The following is a 19,689-nucleotide window of genomic DNA, read 5'->3' on the forward strand; positions in this document are numbered from 1 at the left end:
GTCAAGAGCAATGGAGCAAAAGAAGATGGTGGACAACATCTTACAAATCTGAGTAAACGGCATACCTGTGAATCTCTATTTATAATATTGGATAATTAGAGAATTGCACAGAAGTTAGTTTCAGCAATGATATTGTTTCTCACCGAGGGGTTTTCAAATGACATCAAACACAACAAAAGCAAACCAAAAGTGTAAATGTCATACCAAATACTGAGGTAGAAATCTTCATTTTGTTGATACTTAACAGTATGCCATTTTACCTTTTTTGAGTCTCCTGCCCCATCGTAATAACAAGTGCTGCCCTCTTGGAAAATTATATGAAGGGGCGAGAAGAGGTGTAGAGGAACCGACAAAGGGCGAATCGGGGAAGCTACGATATAGAGCTGCGGGTATAGTGACGTCACTTTACCATGTTGAATGTGGAGTGCAGTGACGTTACAGCTTTAACATCATTTGCCAGAAAAGTCTGTTTTATGTAATGCCTTCCTATGGAAGCCATGTACAACCGTACACCTATTTTTTTATACACTTCTTTGAAAATCAGAGTACAATAACACAAGGGAAAATGTTCTTTTGAAACTAAATATATATTTTAGTGCCAAAATAACATGAAGGTACAACTATAACATCCAATACAAATGAGATTCCCATTACCGAAACTTATGAAAGGTTTACCCTGGGGGTCACGAAAGTGAAGCAGCAGTCGTACTTGGAATCGAGGACGGGCCCAATTGTGGAGTCCATACAGGACTTGATTGTGTGCTTCCCGGACCACACTTCCCAGAATGCACAGTCTCATTTGAGCCTCCCATCGGTGGGTGTGTTATATATAAAATGGGGAAGTGGGTCGGCGGTTGCGCACACCGCTTCCGTTAAAGCCCCTGAAGAGAAGCATATGGAGCTTCGAAACGCGTCGGGCAGATCCCGTACGGAGCGGCGTCTACGAATGGATCCCCGTCCTCACCTATACATAAACCAAGCTGCTGTTCGCGTGCTACTCAAAGGTGGACACCTTGGAGCATTGATATATATATATATATATATATATATATATATATATATGTATATATATATATATATATATATATATATATATTTATATATATATATATAAGACCATGCTTATTGGAGATTTGAATGGTACATTCTGTATTTTTGATCCCACCATCCTACTTGCTGTACGTCTTGATGTATCTATGACACCACAATAATTGTTTCAACAGCACTTTCAGTTTATATTGTACTGTACAGTAAGTGGAAATGTTTGTTTCTGCATTTTTTGCAGAAGTTAAGTAACCAGACCTGGTACATTTATCTTTGTAAAGCCATTTAGGCAAACAGTGGATGTGACATCTAAAACACATTTTGTTGTAATATACATATATAATGTTATATCAAGGATATTTCTAAATAAAGTTTTACAAGTGTGCAAAAAGGCCAACATCTTTGAGTGGTACAACATTTGTGCTTTTCATTTCTTGTGAAAGAAGATGATTGGTTAAAGGATTGTTTGCATGCTATGACCAAGGGGTTGGAAAACGTATGCTTGCTTTATAGATCTTGAAATCACTCAATTGACCCAACTCCTTCTTCCCCTGCCAATCAACCATTCCCAAAATCCCCATATCTTCGAAAAAATTCGAATTCACCTGCCTCGCCCTTCCCCTCCAACTTTCTGAAACACATTCTTGCAAGCACCTCAAAGCAATTAAGTTATGATTTGTGTGCTACATATATATACATCCATGGCCATCAGTGTGTTATTTTAAGATTGTAGTTAGTAATCTGCTCCTGCTGAATGCATCCATTCAAAGCTTGAATCCAAATTAAACCTAACTGGTCCTCCAGCATAAATATCAGCTAGTGTCATCCTCAGTATCTTTTCTGGGCCCTGACATTTGGACTACTTCTTAGATAATGATGTGTTGCTTGAATGAGGTAGGCTCCGATTCACTTTTTTTGGAGAAATCATCAGGTTTGAGAGGGTGGGATGACAAAGGGTTTTTGTTTGGGTACAAATGATCAATACAAGTACAAATTTGTTCCTATGCAGAGTTTGACCTATTTTGTCAATATGTCCAGGTCTCTTGAGGACGATCACTCTGAAATGCTGACATATGGTTTACACTTATTCAGATATGCATCCTCAACTGACGCTGATGTAAATAAAAGTGAGTGTACAAAACAGTCACAACTGTCTAAAACAATGACGAAAGAGTTATGATACGTACATAGAGAGCATTTTAAATATGTCATCACAAACAGTAGTGGCTGCTACTTGGAAGTAGTGGTGGGATGGTCGTGGGTAAAAAAAAAGAAAAGGGGGAAAAACACATATCTTTCCGGTGGCCGGCTCTCCTCCTTCCTCTTCGTCCGTGACGCAGGCAGGAAGAGGAAGCACCCAAGCTCCCTCCCCTAAGCGAATCACAATGCTGCCATGCAGCATTGTGATTGGTCTGAGCTCTGTGCTTCAGCACTCAGACGGGGAATTGAGCCTGGGCATGTCCCTCACCAGGCTGTGTAATGCAGCTTGGTGGGAAAAATGCAAAGTGTGCATGGCTGTTTGGCCAGCCCAAGACGACCAGACAAACAGTCATACCCATTTTAGAGTGTGCTCTACACTTCTCTCCCTGCTCTGCAGCGGAGACAGCCCCACCCGCACCTTTACAGGACACAACAATAGTGAAAAATAAAATGATAACATTGTTATTATAATTTTATTTTTCTTGTGGGGCGACGCTCCTCTGCCTTAGCAAAGGAGCCGCCACTGATCACATCTACAGATAACCTAATGAACTACCATTATCTGTGAGCAATTATGAGCCTACAAAGGCAATGCAGCATTGTTGTCTGAAGAAGAGAGGTAATGCATTCGCACAACTACTTTTAAAGCAGATGTCCCCAAAATATGTTACAGTTTCCAGTCTAAGTCTTCATTTTAAGCCTGAATTCTCAGACCCTTGTTACTGGGTGATAGTTCCACCCTATGGAGTAGCATTATCATGGTGTTATGTTTTTTTCTTGATATGGTATGACCTGCCATTCTGAATCTCTGGACTATAGGTTATTTAGCAACATTGCTCATCTCCTCTTGTTTTGAGCAGCAAAGCTCAGAGTATTGCTTCCCCCATATCAAATTTTGGGCTGTTTCACATCGCAAATTTTGACTTGGCAAAACCATCAGATATATGTCCTTTTGGTTTATTAGTTAATTAAAACAATAAACATTAAAAGAAGATGCATGCGTCAAACAATTTTTAAAAGAAGTAAGTAAATCCACATTTGTAAAGCGCACAATCACCCGTAAGGGTCTCTAGGCGCTGGGGGCCGTCAGGAAGATTAAGCAAGCTATTGCCCAGAGTCACATGGTGCTGGGCTAATCTGCCGCCGGTGCCGGGGATCGAACCGTGATCCCCAGATTCCGGAGTCAGTCGCCCTGGCCGCGGCGCCACACCTCTTCAATCAAAATTTAAAAACAAGATACAGGACACCAAGTTAAAAATAGAAATAAGAAGCTTTAAGCCTATTCCTAGAGAAACTTCTACTGGGACCCCCCTTGCATTCTCCCCTATAAAAGCAGCAATACCCAGAAAAAAAGATCCAGAGCATAATCGTAAATCCTATAAAGTGCACAAGCAAAGTAGTATAATCCTCTGAGGAGCCTCCCCCTGACCTACCTGAAACCTACCATAAAGGCAGCAAACGTTCAAAATCCTTGGTCATAAACACCTATCTATCGTTTTTACAAGGTGCATAAAACATGGCAAAGATTGTGGTGCACAATAAAGTTCAAAGAGGGGCCATTCCCCTCCAGGCTCCATCCAGCAAATGTGTCAAAAGTTCGACCACAGATTTGATGGGCACATGTAGCAGGTTTAAACGGATTGGGCTAACCATTCACTTCAAATGTAGAAACATAATAAGGTTTTGCTAAAATGAGACTGATCGATTGACATCAGATAGCAGCCAGAGTGCTTATTCCTCAATATGCTGAACACACCATCTTAAATTCTCTTCACGTCATAACGCGGAACTTGCGCCCGCAATGCACTAGCCCCTTTACAGTTTATTGTTTTGTATTCTTTATAGCTTACTTTTAAACCTATCCCACTAAGTCGAAACCATGAAACTTTACAAGCAATAACGCCATAAACCAGTAGAGTCTTAAAAGGCATTGTAGGACCTAGAGTTGGTTTAGGATTTCCGAGGAGATACCACAGGCCCTGCACATTACACCAGACCTCTACTGCCTTCTCTGTATTTGTCCAAAACATCTTTGAAATAGGGTTGAGATTCCCCTGAGCAAATTCTGACGAATTCTGTTTGACTCAGTGCAAGTTTTGAAGGGTGTACTCTGTGAAGTCTGGTGTAACTATGACAAGCTCTGGACATCTCCTAAAATGACAGCAAATCCCATTAAGTCAGGCACACAATGTGTAAAGGATATGTCAACAATATAAGGACATCTGTCTGAGTTACCTCCTGCAGTCCAGTGTTGAATGTGCTTTCTTGTAATTGATCAAGGTAGCTTCCACCCAAGAGATACTAAGATGGGGTAGGAGCAATACAAAAAGCATGCAAACATGGCTTCTCATTATTGGATGGAAAAGGACAAAGGGAATTCCTAGTCTTTCAGTCTTGATGGTGCACTAATCCTAAATGATGTGGTAACTCAAATTTGCACTGCAATGGGATTACAACCAGGGAGCACTTTTTTGCAACTTGTCACAAATTGTATGGGCATATAGTTCACATTCAAAGTTCACACACCTCATAAGGGAGAATGCCAGTTAAGGAGTGTGTTAACAATTTTAATTTCATAAGTAGGTATATTTTAACAGTCCATAAAGCCAATTTCATCACAGAGGTCTCCCTTTAAGTGCTTTGGAAGACGCAGACTAAGTGAGTGGAAAGACATGGCAAATATATATTTAAGGTATTTTTGCACTTAATCAGGAGCACATTCGAGATTCAAAATGTTCTTTCCATGCTGACCTTATTCGCTAGTCTGCTACAGAAACATTTTTAACTACATTTTTAAATGCAGAGTTTTATTTTGCCTTTTTAAAATGTCACCTGCCCCATTAGTTACAGGTAGAAACAAAATGGAGGAATATTGTCGTTGACACTCATAGAATCATGTGCAGCCATTGATGCAGTAATTAGCATGGAATTCAAGTACTGCAAATTATCCTGAGTGGAAATGGAATCATTTAGTATTAGGGCTAATAATGACACAGTTTGTCAAATATACTCCAGCTTTGACCCAGTATACCTTCGACATGGCCGTAGGTGGTACATATGATGGTACATATATATATATATATATATATATATATATATATATATATATATATATATATATATATATATATATATATATATATATCCAGAATACCACGTCTTGCTTCCTATTTTCAGGCTCTCCCCCTGAACACGGAGATGCAGACACGGACCATCTTGTGCAAATATTTATTCAGCTCAAGTTTAGCGCATGACGTTTCAGCTCTCAGCGAGCCTTGTTCACATGGAATATATATATATATATATATTCCAGACAATTTGCGAGCTATATCTTCCATATATCAATGACATAGAGTTTTATTTTTCAGCTTTGTATATAAGCAGCTATGTTTGTGTGTTTATCAAATATCAACCCCTATTCCTATTGGTGGAGCTCGTTGGTCCCTTGGTCTTCCTGGGTGTTCTCAACTTCTCATTTGGGACTGTGCGATAACTTTTGGAAATGTTTACAGACTGCCGGCATGCCTCTTGAGAAGGTCTCACTGTGCATGCATGATGTCTAGATCAGACCAGGCTGTGGAAACTAAAGCAGACTGAACAAACTAGCCTCTCCTGGACGTTGATGTCACTTCATCTGAAATGCCAGGGGATGGCAAGTGACATAACACAATGGTTGATCTGCTGATGTCATCATAGAGTTGACCTTCTTTCTTGCCCTTTGTTGCAGATGAGGCTCCAAGGGAAAGTGGTGGAAATTCCAGAAAGTAAAGTTTCTAAAGCCCTTTTTTCTTTCACCTGCTTCTGTCAAAGCCTTGTGTGGAAAAGTCTAGCAAAAGCAGAGCGAGTTGTAGCAAAGAGCAGGTCCGAAGGGCTTCCTCTATTTGACATCTATGATCTTGGTAAAATAACTGTGGGAATGTTCCTCTTTCGTAGGGTGCAAAGATGGTTCAATCCCTGTTACTAAATGCATGCCATGCTGTATGGTGATTGAAAATATTTTGACAAAGGGCAATGTTATCAGTGTGGATACAGAGGAAAACACCTTGCGGACACCTTGACTCACTCATTTGCAGTTCTTTATTTTGTTAACTTAATCTGGTGTAAGCAAACTTTATAGGCTGTAAATTGAGTGGTAGGTAACGGCTTTACCACCATTCACAAGGGCACGTAAATATTCAAACTGTTGAATCAAAACACAGCATTGCCACAAGCATACAAGGAGTTCAGATAAGAAATTATGGTATGTTCCACCAATATTTTGTTCTTTTTCTGTTTATATCGTTTATTTGTGGTTTTTATAAAGCATCTCTTTCCTTACTGAAACACAGCATACACATACACTTGGTCATAATGCACAACAACTGCAGCCGCAGGTGAAGGGCAGCACATTTAATAATTATATCACCTGCTATAACACAATCTGAACAGAGGTACCGTACTATGATTTGTAGACAGCTGAGGTTCTCCTTTAGGCCGTATGCTCTGCCGCACGCCTGTGGAGCTATCCTCTGTGCTTTCCCAAGCATTTTCCTTTATTTTAAATTGTGTATGTTTTATGTTTTGCATTTTTACATTACCATGCTGTTCGTATACAACGAGCACAGTAAATAATATGATGCAGGGCACTCATTTTTAGCAACTATTCTTCTATTAGACCCTCCCAGGTAATTGGGGGGAAAAGGAGTCGGGACAAAAGCCCACACACCTTGCTCTGCCAATGGGTTATCAGGAATGATTGAGTGCTTAAGGTTCCTATCCCAAATTTGCCTTTTATTTGAAGTGATGTAGCAGTGGCAATTCCCATCATCTTTGAATATAGAGGTTGGTGGATGGTATACTGGTTAAAAATGTGATGGCTATGCCATCCTCTGTATCACAAGTGCCATGGGCTACAACTCACCTGTAATACAATTAGTGAGAGATCCGCAATGTTTGTCAGATTATTCTGTCGACCAAACTCTTAATAAGGTCTTTAGTATTCCTGTTCGTTAAGTTTGCAGTGAATAAACATCAAGTTTAAATACATTAAGGTCCGGTTAAACATCTGGATTCAATTCTTGATACATTCAGTGATCCTGTGAAAGTCATGTTATCTCCCGTTATCTAAATTACCATACAGTGAACTTAGTGAAACTAACAGCACCAACATATATGTGCTCATAAATATGGCCCCTTCATAGCAGCTATTGTCAAGAGCAATGGAGCAAAAGAAGATGGTGGACAACATCTTACAAATCTGAGTAAACAGCATACCTGTGAATCTCTATTTATAATATTGGATAATTAGAGAATTGCACAGAAGTTAGTTTCAGCAATGATATTGTTTCTCACCGAGGGGTTTTCAAATGACATCAAACACAACAAAAGCAAACCAAAAGTGTAAATGTCATACCAAATACTGAGGTAGAAATCTTCATTTTGTTGATACTTAACAGTATGCCATTTTACCTTTTTTGAGTCTCCTGCCCCATCGTAATAACAAGTGCTGCCCTCTTGGAAAATTATATGAAGGGGCGAGAAGAGGTGTAGAGGAACCGACAAAGGGCGAATCGGGGAAGCTACGATATAGAGCTGCGGGTATAGTGACGTCACTTTACCATGTTGAATGTGGAGTGCAGTGACGTTACAGCTTTAACATCAACTGCCAGAAAAGTCTGTTTTATGTAATGCCTTCCTATGGAAGCCATGTACAACCGTACACCTATTTTTTTATACACTTCTTTGAAAATCAGAGTACAATAACACAAGGGAAAATGTTCTTTTGAAACTAAATATATATTTTAGTGCCAAAATAACATGAAGGTACAACTATAACATCCAATAAAAATGAGATTCCCATTACCGAAACTTATGAAAGGTTTACAATATATATATATATATATATATATATATATATATATATATATATATATATATATATATATGTATATATATATATATATATATATATATATATATACATATATATATATATATATATTTATTTATATATATAAGACCATGCTTATTGGAGATTTGAATGGTACATTCTGTATTTTTGATCCCACCATCCTACTTGCTGTACGTCTTGATGTATCTATGACACCACAATAATTGTTTCAACAGCACTTTCAGTTTATATTGTACTGTACAGTAAGTGGAAATGTTTGTTTCTGCATTTTTTGCAGAAGTTAAGTAACCAGACCTGGTACATTTATCTTTGTAAAGCCATTTAGGCAAACAGTGGATGTGACATCTAAAACACATTTTGTTGTAATATACATATATAATGTTATATCAAGGATATTTCTAAATAAAGTTTTACAAGTGTGCAAAAAGGCCAACATCTTTGAGTGGTACAACATTTGTGCTTTTCATTTCTTGTGAAAGAAGATGATTGGTTAAAGGATTGTTTGCATGCTATGACCAAGGGGTTGGAAAACGTATGCTTGCTTTATAGATCTTGAAATCACTCAATTGACCCAACTCCTTCTTCCCCTGCCAATCAACCATTCCCAAAATCCCCATATCTTCGAAAAAATTCGAATTCACCTGCCTCGCCCTTCCCCTCCAACTTTCTGAAACACATTCTTGCAAGCACCTCAAAGCAATTAAGTTATGATTTGTGTGCTACATATATATACATCCATGGCCATCAGTGTGTTATTTTAAGATTGTAGTTAGTAATCTGCTCCTGCTGAATGCATCCATTCAAAGCTTGAATCCAAATTAAACCTAACTGGTCCTCCAGCATAAATATCAGCTAGTGTCATCCTCAGTATCTTTTCTGGGCCCTGACATTTGGACTACTTCTTAGATAATGATGTGTTGCTTGAATGAGGTAGGCTCCGATTCACTTTTTTTGGAGAAATCATCAGGTTTGAGAGGGTGGGATGACAAAGGGTTTTTGTTTGGGTACAAATGATCAATACAAGTACAAATTTGTTCCTATGCAGAGTTTGACCTATTTTGTCAATATGTCCAGGTCTCTTGAGGACGATCACTCTGAAATGCTGACATATGGTTTACACTTATTCAGATATGCATCCTCAACTGACGCTGATGTAAATAAAAGTGAGTGTACAAAACAGTCACAACTGTCTAAAACAATGACGAAAGAGTTATGATACGTACATAGAGAGCATTTTAAATATGTCATCACAAACAGTAGTGGCTGCTACTTGGAAGTAGTGGTGGGATGGTCGTGGGTAAAAAAAAAGAAAAGGGGGATAAACACATATCTTTCCGGTGGCCGGCTCTCCTCCTTCCTCTTCGTCCGTGACGCAGGCAGGAAGAGGAAGCACCCAAGCTCCCTCCCCTAAGCGAATCACAATGCTGCCATGCAGCATTGTGATTGGTCTGAGCTCTGTGCTTCAGCACTCAGACGGGGAATTGAGCCTGGGCATGTCCCTCACCAGGCTGTGTAATGCAGCTTGGTGGGAAAAATGCAAAGTGTGCATGGCTGTTTGGCCAGCCCAAGACGACCAGACAAACAGTCATACCCATTTTAGAGTGTGCTCTACACTTCTCTCCCTGCTCTGCAGCGGAGACAGCCCCACCCGCACCTTTACAGGACACAACAATAGTGAAAAATAAAATGATAACATTGTTATTATAATTTTATTTTTCTTGTGGGGCGACGCTCCTCTGCCTTAGCAAAGGAGCCGCCACTGATCACATCTACAGATAACCTAATGAACTACCATTATCTGTGAGCAATTATGAGCCTACAAAGGCAATGCAGCATTGTTGTCTAAAGAAGAGAGGTAATGCATTCGCACAACTACTTTTAAAGCAGATGTCCCCAAAATATGTTACAGTTTCCAGTCTAAGTCTTCATTTTAAGCCTGAATTCTCAGACCCTTGTTACTGGGTGATAGTTCCACCCTATGGAGTAGCATTATCATGGTGTTATGTTTTTTTCTTGATATGGTATGACCTGCCATTCTGAATCTCTGGACTATAGGTTATTTAGCAACATTGCTCATCTCCTCTTGTTTTGAGCAGCAAAGCTCAGAGTATTGCTTCCCCCATATCAAATTTTGGGCTGTTTCACATCGCAAATTTTGACTTGGCAAAACCATCAGATATATGTCCTTTTGGTTTATTAGTTAATTAAAACAATAAACATTAAAAGAAGATGCATGCGTCAAACAATTTTTAAAAGAAGTAAGTAAATCCACATTTGTAAAGCGCACAATCACCCGTAAGGGTCTCTAGGCGCTGGGGGCCGTCAGGAAGATTAAGCAAGCTATTGCCCAGAGTCACATGGTGCTGGGCTAATCTGCCGCCGGTGCCGGGGATCGAACCGTGATCCCCAGATTCCGGAGTCAGTCGCCCTGGCCGCGGCGCCACACCTCTTCAATCAAAATTTAAAAACAAGATACAGGACACCAAGTTAAAAATAGAAATAAGAAGCTTTAAGCCTATTCCTAGAGAAACTTCTACTGGGACCCCCCTTGCATTCTCCCCTATAAAAGCAGCAATACCCAGAAAAAAAGATCCAGAGCATAATCGTAAATCCTATAAAGTGCACAAGCAAAGTAGTATAATCCTCTGAGGAGCCTCCCCCTGACCTACCTGAAACCTACCATAAAGGCAGCAAACGTACAAAATCCTTGGTCATAAACACCTATCTATCGTTTTTACAAGGTGCATAAAACATGGCAAAGATTGTGGTGCACAATAAAGTTCAAAGAGGGGCCATTCCCCTCCAGGCTCCATCCAGCAAATGTGTCAAAAGTTCGACCACAGATTTGATGGGCACATGTAGCAGGTTTAAACGGATTGGGCTAACCATTCACTTCAAATGTAGAAACATAATAAGGTTTTGCTAAAATGAGACTGATCGATTGACATCAGATAGCAGCCAGAGTGCTTATACCTCAATATGCTGAACACACCATCTTAAATTCTCTTCACGTCATAACGCGGAACTTGCGCCCGCAATGCACTAGCCCCTTTACAGTTTATGGTTTTGTATTCTTAAGACCACAAAGCAATAAACTAAAATGCATAGTGCCAATCAAAAGAGACAAACAAAACCCTCCTGCCTGGCTCCGACTAGGCTTGGCAGGTCGGAGGTATGAACCTTATTGTTCTTGCTTCACACCTAATGTGCCTGCTAGCAGCCCTTCTTCCAGACACCGCCTGTGGGCCCCCTCAGCCTACCATTTTCGCCTCCCTAATACAGAGGGCCTAAGGCCCTACCTAGGGTAGTCTTTCGCATTGACCAGTCTTTTGAAAAGGTCAGGAAACTGCAGCAGTCAATGTTCAATGTGATATTTCACTGATTTAAGGACTCTATTGCGGCTGACCTACAAGTACCTATTCCCAGGGCTATAAATGAATTTTGCAGCTGGGCCCCCGATGCATTTATTTTTATTTATAGTACTTGTAGAGCGCAACATTCACCCGGGGGATATCATAGCGCATGATTAGAGTACTACACACAACCATGTTTCCTTTGTCAGGTGGCATAAACGACACCTGCGGGTCGATTCCGAATCGGGAAAAACCGTTCCGAATAGCCATTCGGAGCGTTTTTCCCATACGAATCGTACCCTGCAACGTCCCACGTATGTACGTCGAAGTACGATTCGTACCAGGAGCCGGACTCCGTACGAATCGTACAGAGACCGTACGACTCCAATCCCCGTACGAGTCTCAGTCGGAACCCGCTGTACGCGAGACCTGTACGGCTCGCGGCTGGTTTATACGACCCAGCAAGTACGATACGTGTCGGGTACGCACCGTACGACCCTTTTTTTACGGAAGCTGAAAACAGCCGTAAAAGCAGAGTTCGTGCCGAAACAGGTACGGAACGGCCCCCCCGGGTACGGTGCGTACCCCCCATGATCGCAGTGGTACGCCCGTACACTCAGCATACATGGGGTACGGTGGGTACCCCCCATGATCGCAGGGGTACTCACCGTACCCCATGTATGCTGGGTGTACGGGGCATACCCCTGCGATCATGGGGGGTACGCACCGTACCCCATGTACGCTGGGTGTACGGGGCGTACCCCTGCGATCATGGGGGGTACGCACCGTACGGTGTGTATGTGATTGTGCGCTTTTCCGTACGAATCGCCCTTACCTGATGTGGACCGTACGGATCGCGTCCTGATGCCCCGGTCCGGATCGTACTCGTCGGGTCGTACGGCGTGTGTACGAGCCGTACGGAGAGGGCTCCGGATTCGATTCGTACGGACGTTTTTTTTACCGGATCGGAATCGACCCCCTGGTGTCCTCCAATTGCCCTTCATCCTGCCGCTGGTCCTTGAAATCCCCCTAGTTTCATCGCCATCAGTTACCTCTTAATGTTCACAGAGTAAGTGGCTTCATTGTAGGACTGATCATATTGGTCATCATATGAATTTAACATCAGCCCTCCATGTGCTTGCTTGGCTAGAGTTATTTAATGATCCCACCGATTTTTCAGCACAATTTTCTTAAGACTTGCTCACTTTTATCCCAGTGCCATGATTCAATAAGACCGAGGATCTTGATGCTGTTCTATAGATTCTTTTTTAGGCCATTTTTCCCTCTTTGTAAGTTGATTTCAGACCAAACATAGGGGCCGATTAGGATGGCGGACGGACTTGCGTCCGTCTGCCACCCCAGAGGTGGAGGGACCGTCCGCAGGGGCAGCGGCGGTCCCTCCGTGCAAATTAGGATGTGACCGCCACCCTGGCCGTCACATCCTGTATGTTTTAACATTGCGGCGGGTGCTGCTTGAAGCAGCACCCGCCACAATGTTAAAACTGCATGTGTTACATTTACATGCACAAAGCGGCAGGCACCGCGCGGTGCCTGCCGATTTGTGCATGTAAATGTTGGGGGGTACCATAGGTACCCCCCATGTGCACCCCCACCCCCGACACCCTGGGGGCCCGCAACGGGCCCCCAAAAGCCAAAGTCCACATGCTTTTCCACGGCGGAAAAGCCGCCGCGGAAAAGCATGTGTTTGTGCAATTCCTAATTTGGCTGACGGTGTCTTGCAGACACCGTCACCAAATGGCCCTCCTCACACCGCGGATCAGCGGCGGACGGACCTGCCATCCGCCGCTGGTCCAACCGCACTCCCACCGCCATCCTGATCTGGCGGTGGGTCTTCAATTTCACTGAGGCGGATAATCCGCATACTCCAGGCCGGCGGTGGCTTCCGCCGGCCCGGAGTATGCGGATTATCTGCAATCATAATGAGGCCCATAGTGTGCCAGAGAACCCTTAGTGGTGGTCCTCATTTTGTGGCAGAATTTTCTTTTCAAAAAGGCCCCTGACCTCGCTAGAGATTGCCTTTCCATTGAGAATTCAAGTCTGAATTGCGCAGGCGAGGCGACCTCGGCAGCTGATCAATTCACTTGAACACATCTGTGTTGTAAGCTTACCCAGTAGATTCACATCTCGACCAAACATTTTTCAGCTCCGTATGTGAAGGTCGAGATCAATTTTGATTTAATTACTGATTATCAAGGAACAGCGTTAAAATTATCATCGCCTTAGCGGCAGGAAACTGCTGTTAAAGCGGCGTTAAAGTTATTGCCGCTTTAGTTGCAGGAAACCTCCACTAAAACGGCGATAATGGGCTTGATAATATGCCCTTGAGAATTCCAATAGAAGCCCATGTTTTGGAGTGAACATGGGCTTCTATTGGAATTCTCTAAGGCATATAATCAAGGCCATTATCGCCGTTTTAGCGGCAGTTTCCGGCAACTAAAGTGGCGATAATTTTAACGCCGTTCCTTGATAATATGCCCCATGGTCCATAAGGTTAGGTCCCCAGATGTTTTTTGCCAAGGTTAAAAAGGCAAATTTAGAGCCATTGCTGTTTCTCTGATAGGTTCCTTTTGTGGCACGGAGGAGGCCCTCGAGTCCAGCTTTACACCTAAATAGACACAGGTGGTTTTTTCTTCTATTGCTGATCCTTTAAGTAGCCAGTTACCCTGCCTTGAAATACGCAGATTCAGCAATATAACCTCGTTTTTTCAAGGTTAATCTCGAACTTGTTTTCATCTGAATATCCAGCGAGGCGAATGAATAATCTTTGTAACACTACTCTGGTATTACTAAGGAGGAGCAAATCATCTGCATAGAGGATGTTGGATAAAGGCAGAACACCACGACTTTGGGCACAGGACATCAACTCTTGCAGGGAGATGTCTGAAACATACATGTTGAATAGGAGGGGTGCGTATATGGCTATATGCACCCCTGTTTCATGCCGATCGATGTACCCACCTCCCTGGACAGGTGGGTCCCATCCCTGACCTTGTTCCTGACCACGGTAATTGTGTATAGTAGCCTGTGTACCCTTAATGGATTTTGCATGACCTCCCAACTCTGAAACTTTTCCTACAGCTTATGTCTTGCAATACAGTCAAACACAGATTTAATATCGACAAAGCACACAAACAACGGCGTGCGGGTATCACTTGCTCTTTTTATAACCAATCCCACAGCCATCGGGTTAGATAGGGTCCCTTGATTCATCAGAAACGCTGCCTGGTTTAGGGGCAATCTACCTGTTTCTAGCACCCACACTGACAGGTCTTGTAACAACAATGGTTGAGAAGTATTTAAGGTCTCCGTCTAGCAGGTTATGTAGAATTACTACATAACCTGGAATTCCAATTTTGGTGGAAAATGTAGCTTGATTCGGTATTCCTGCATTACTCAGAATGAGGACCTTAATCTTAATTGTTTTCCAGAAGCCTCAACCCACTTCACAGTACAATGGATAAAAGAGATTAAGACACATTAAAACATTTAGGAGGGTAAACCGAAGGAAAGTCAATAAGAAAAATCAATTGATGCAGAAATTACTCAGTACTGAGCAATTGGGGCATTATGAAATTCTAGAAGAAGGCTGCATTATCTCCCAGGCGTGCCATTGAGAAGACACTCCCCTTAGTGTTGAGATGCCAAAGTGACATAGACACATCAGTCCTAATGAACTTCAGGAAAAGTAAAATTTGCAGACAGCCAAATTCCAGGTGATGCAGCATGGCATATATAAAAGAATCAATCAGGAAAGTCAGATAAATGTCAAATGTTCAAGACATCTGCATATCATAAATTTACCAACAAAACTCTAGATGGAAATAATTTCTTTGGTTAGTGTTTATCCAAATAAGCTGGCCTGTATCCAGGCCCACCCCTTCAGGACCTTTTATTGGGCACCCCTGTTGAAGATCATCATGGTCACCAAGAGTTTGTTATTGTCACAATAAACCAGAGAAATTACAGAGGGCTGGAGTAAAAGAGTATGTTGAGAGCAGCTAATGACCCTCTCATAATTTAAGCACTCTCTCAGTTGAATTAAATTTTGCAGAAGTTGACATTATTTGATAAGAGGAGGCACTGCTTAATAATACCCCAGTACCCATGAAAAATCTATAGCAAAACCTCGGATGTAGGGCTACCAAGGGCATAAATGAAAAACTCAAAAGTCCAAACATTTGCAATTCTTTGTAGTTCTTCAACCCAATGACTTCTGTGCACAATAGGTGACCTCTTACATGCTATCATATAAGTTGTAATAAATTAGATAACTTTCTATTGTTTATCTATTTTTTATGTACTTTGTTTAGTTTAACACTAAGCACAACCTGCAATACAAAGAACACAGACGTTGGACTAATTGTGTGGGGATGGGGCGAGAGTACAAAAATATCATAAAATACAAAACACTGTGCAACAACCAGCCATAGAAAAGTGCAGTTTTTAAAGATACAATAAGAACATTCGGATTCCTTGTATATTGCCTAATTGCAAAAGTGACTGCTGTAGTCTCCTCATTAAGTTGGAGCAGAGTCCCAAAACGTTAGCCAGATCCTTTCTTAATTGTTACTTAGGCCCTGTTCAGCATAAAAGAGCTAAATATTTTGGAACCCGACTGTAGCAAAGCGTTGGGTGCCATTGTCTTCCAACGCGCAGCAATCAGACAGTGTGCAACCAATGAGCAAAAGACAACGATATTACAACTCTGATACATTGACTTGATAACTCAATGTCAAAACATGACAATGCGAGGCAATTACAAAACATACTATTCAATTATTTGCTGGATGCCATATATTGTACATTCTTCTAGGACTCTAGAAAACATCCAATGCAAAATATATACTGTACATGCCTTACAACCGCATCCTCCCAAATTAACTCCAATTATTAATTTATTAATAAAGCATACGCTTATGAAGTCACGTATACTCTAGAAATTTCATAGGATGCAGTTTCACATGGCTTGTATATCCTCATTGCTAACCTGATTGACATTATTTAAAGGGGACTGTGCAGAGGAGACAAACCGCTGACTCTGAAATCGAAGGTGCAGTACAATTTATCTTCTGCCCCAAGATTCCTTTAAAAAACTCCTAAACTGGAGACATTTATAAAATCACTTCTCATAGAATTCCCATATTACCATACCATTATAATGGGATAGTAAGGTAATATGGGCTGCTAACTATGTAGCAAATCGAATTTGATTAATATTAGGCACACTATAAACTAGAAGATTCCTCGAAACCAAGGGAAACGTCTGAAGAGGAAATAAGTGCTACAAGAAGATGTATATTAGAATGTTGTCTAACATAAATATTGTGTCCTAAAAATGTTTACAAAAGTATTGTTTTCCATCTCATATAGATTTTCTAATATTAACTCCAATGGCGTGATGTGTTTGTAGATAATACTTAGGACACCATATTTATGTCAGAAAATATACTGACAACGGTAGTCTGATGCCACTCTGTTACAGGTGTATGCAAGAGCAAATGCCACCTAGGGATCTACATCGAGGCAATTTGGCCTGCTATAATGTGGAGTAGGAGACTGTGAATATTGCATGGATCTAAGACTGTGTGAAGGATCCACTCGTACTGGACTACACATGGATGACACATTTGTACGCACAGTTGAATCTAATGTTGAAAACGAGTAGTGTAATAAGTACATATGACTGACGGATATTTGTCTTTACGCCACACTCACCAATTGAGTAGTTTATCCTACTTTAAAAATGTGGTATTGCAAGTCACCATAAGACATAGACAACAGTGCTGCCTTGCTCCTACAGCCATCCATTTCCACCCTTGTAATTCTACAGCCACCAGCAGTGTCATGGTCCACCCCAGTGGAGGAGCAAAGAAGTCAAACATATCTCTCCATCATGAAATGTCTTAATTGGCTCCCCATAATACCACAAATGTAATTCAAGTTATACTGTATAACTATAAAGTAACAAAGTTATGTGCATCACAGCCAGCTTTCATACCAGAACGGAGGCTTGTTTTAGTTTCCGAACTGATTGTTCGGAAAGTAAAACAAGCATTGGCATAGCCAATAGGTCTCGCCTTTGGGACTGTATAAGTGTTTAGCCAGAGCTTTTGGTTTTGCCAATGTCTTTAAGATATTTTGTAGAGCACTGTGGCTGCTGTGTAGCATGTTGAAAAGTTATAATAAAAAGTGTCATTAGCATTTTTATTACCTTATATATAAACTGTATGGATAATCAACACTAACTTGTCAAAAGCAGCACACCACAAAAACTGTCATGTATTCCTATAGGTTCTGAATCGATCCCCCTATTCCTGACCCTATTCTAGTTAAACAAACCAACAAGTTAACTAGCAGTCAGCCCATGAGGCAGAAAACCCCCATGATGCAGATACCGTTATCTGACGCAGTCACACTACGGCACAGGAACGTGTTATCTGATTAGGTCATAACGCTTGCGATCTAATTAGACAAGCGATATTCCTCCAGCCCCTGATAAGGCATACGGAGTTCTCATAACAAATCAAACCTATGACAACCTGGGCAAAACCCTGCGGCCATTGTTTTGATTTCACCGAGAACTTCAGTAAAAGAATGTGCTAACGAGCAAGTCGTATGACATCTTTATTGACGTATCTATGTCCATCCTTACGTCAATCTCGGCACCTTAAAGGTATAAATATTACCGATCTTGCCCTATGCAAACACACGCGTGGTGACGAGACGGAGCAGCCATACTTGCCGAAGCCAAGAGCAGAGCAGACCCCGCTGGCAGCAGCCCCGCCTTCCTGACGCGCTGAGAGACGCGCTGACTTCTCCTGCCGAGAAATCCAGCCCCGGCGTTTCTGGGTAGCCCTCGCAGGCAGCCTGGAATATCGAGACCAGAGAAAGAGATACCATTCCTCATTCATCCTAACTTCCAGGTACAGAACTGAATAACCCCTCGCAGAGAATTCTTTAGTTATTCACTTGGCAAAAACAAACTTAACTTAAACTGTAACTTTCTATTCCCGCCCACGTATTAGGCTTAGGTCAGGTACACGGGGTAGGCGTATCTAGAAACACCAGTTGAGTACGTTTAGTCAAATGTATATGTGTATGTAATATATTTTATTCATTTTAAAACATCATATGGCTTAGAAACCATATCAATGTTTTTACAGTATTATTTTATACTATTGCTTTTAATGTATGCACTTTACTTAGCTATAAGTATTGCAATAATATCGATCCATTTCTCTTGCATGAGAAAAGAGACTGATCAATAAATAACACCTTTTTATTGAACACGCCCGTCTCTTCCTTTTCTCTACATTCTGATGAGACTAAGAATGCACGTACTGACTGAGTAAAATAATTTGCCTTTTGTTCACACGACTCTCGAGATTTACTCTTGATTAGGGGAGAGCAAAGTTGTCATGTTCTATGGTTGTCAGAAACTAAATCCCTTCTTGTCTAATCAGGGAAGTTAAGTCCTCCTTGAACATTCGAGAAAGTTTGTAGTGAACTCTGAGCTAAGCTGGCAAACCCAAAACTTTAAGTCTAGTATCGACAGTAGTAGACCTAGTTAACGTCTGGCCTAGGCCTTTACTGCTGTAGGTACTATTCCAATGCGCAGAGCCTATTGGGATGATAGGAGCTACACTACATGGTGCCCAACGCGTTTGGAAAGGGCGATAAAACTAACGTAAGACATTTAGAGTAACTCAGTCGTGCTTTCTCGCTCAGACCCCTTTTCCCAAATACTCCAAAGACGTCTGGAGTGGGTGAAAGGTTATATCCGCCAGACCTCGCAGGAGGGAACTCCTATGTATGGTTCTTGGTATAGTCAACGTTGAAGGATACACTGTTCCAAAATATTGTGCACCTAACCTTTGTTTCCATAAGAAACCTTATCTGCAAACAAAAGATATAACCTTCAAGACAGTAAAATGTCAGACAATGAAGAAGAAAGAGAGGCAGTTAGATTAGCAGCTGAACTCGCAGCGGCTGATGCTGCAGCACTAGATGCGGACGGGGATATAATACTCATCCCGGTCATCAAAAGGAGATCTATAACCCTGAAACTTATAGAAAATGGACTGACACCTAGAGGTGGCACAGTCATATTCGTAATTGAGGCACACGAATATCGGCAGACAGAGGTATACTATTCATGGATACATTTTCCAGCAGCAAATG

The sequence above is a fragment of the Lissotriton helveticus genome, chromosome 1_2 (assembly GCF_964261635.1).
Source record: "Lissotriton helveticus chromosome 1_2, aLisHel1.1, whole genome shotgun sequence".
In the NCBI taxonomy this organism is placed as follows: Eukaryota; Metazoa; Chordata; class Amphibia; order Caudata; family Salamandridae; genus Lissotriton; species Lissotriton helveticus.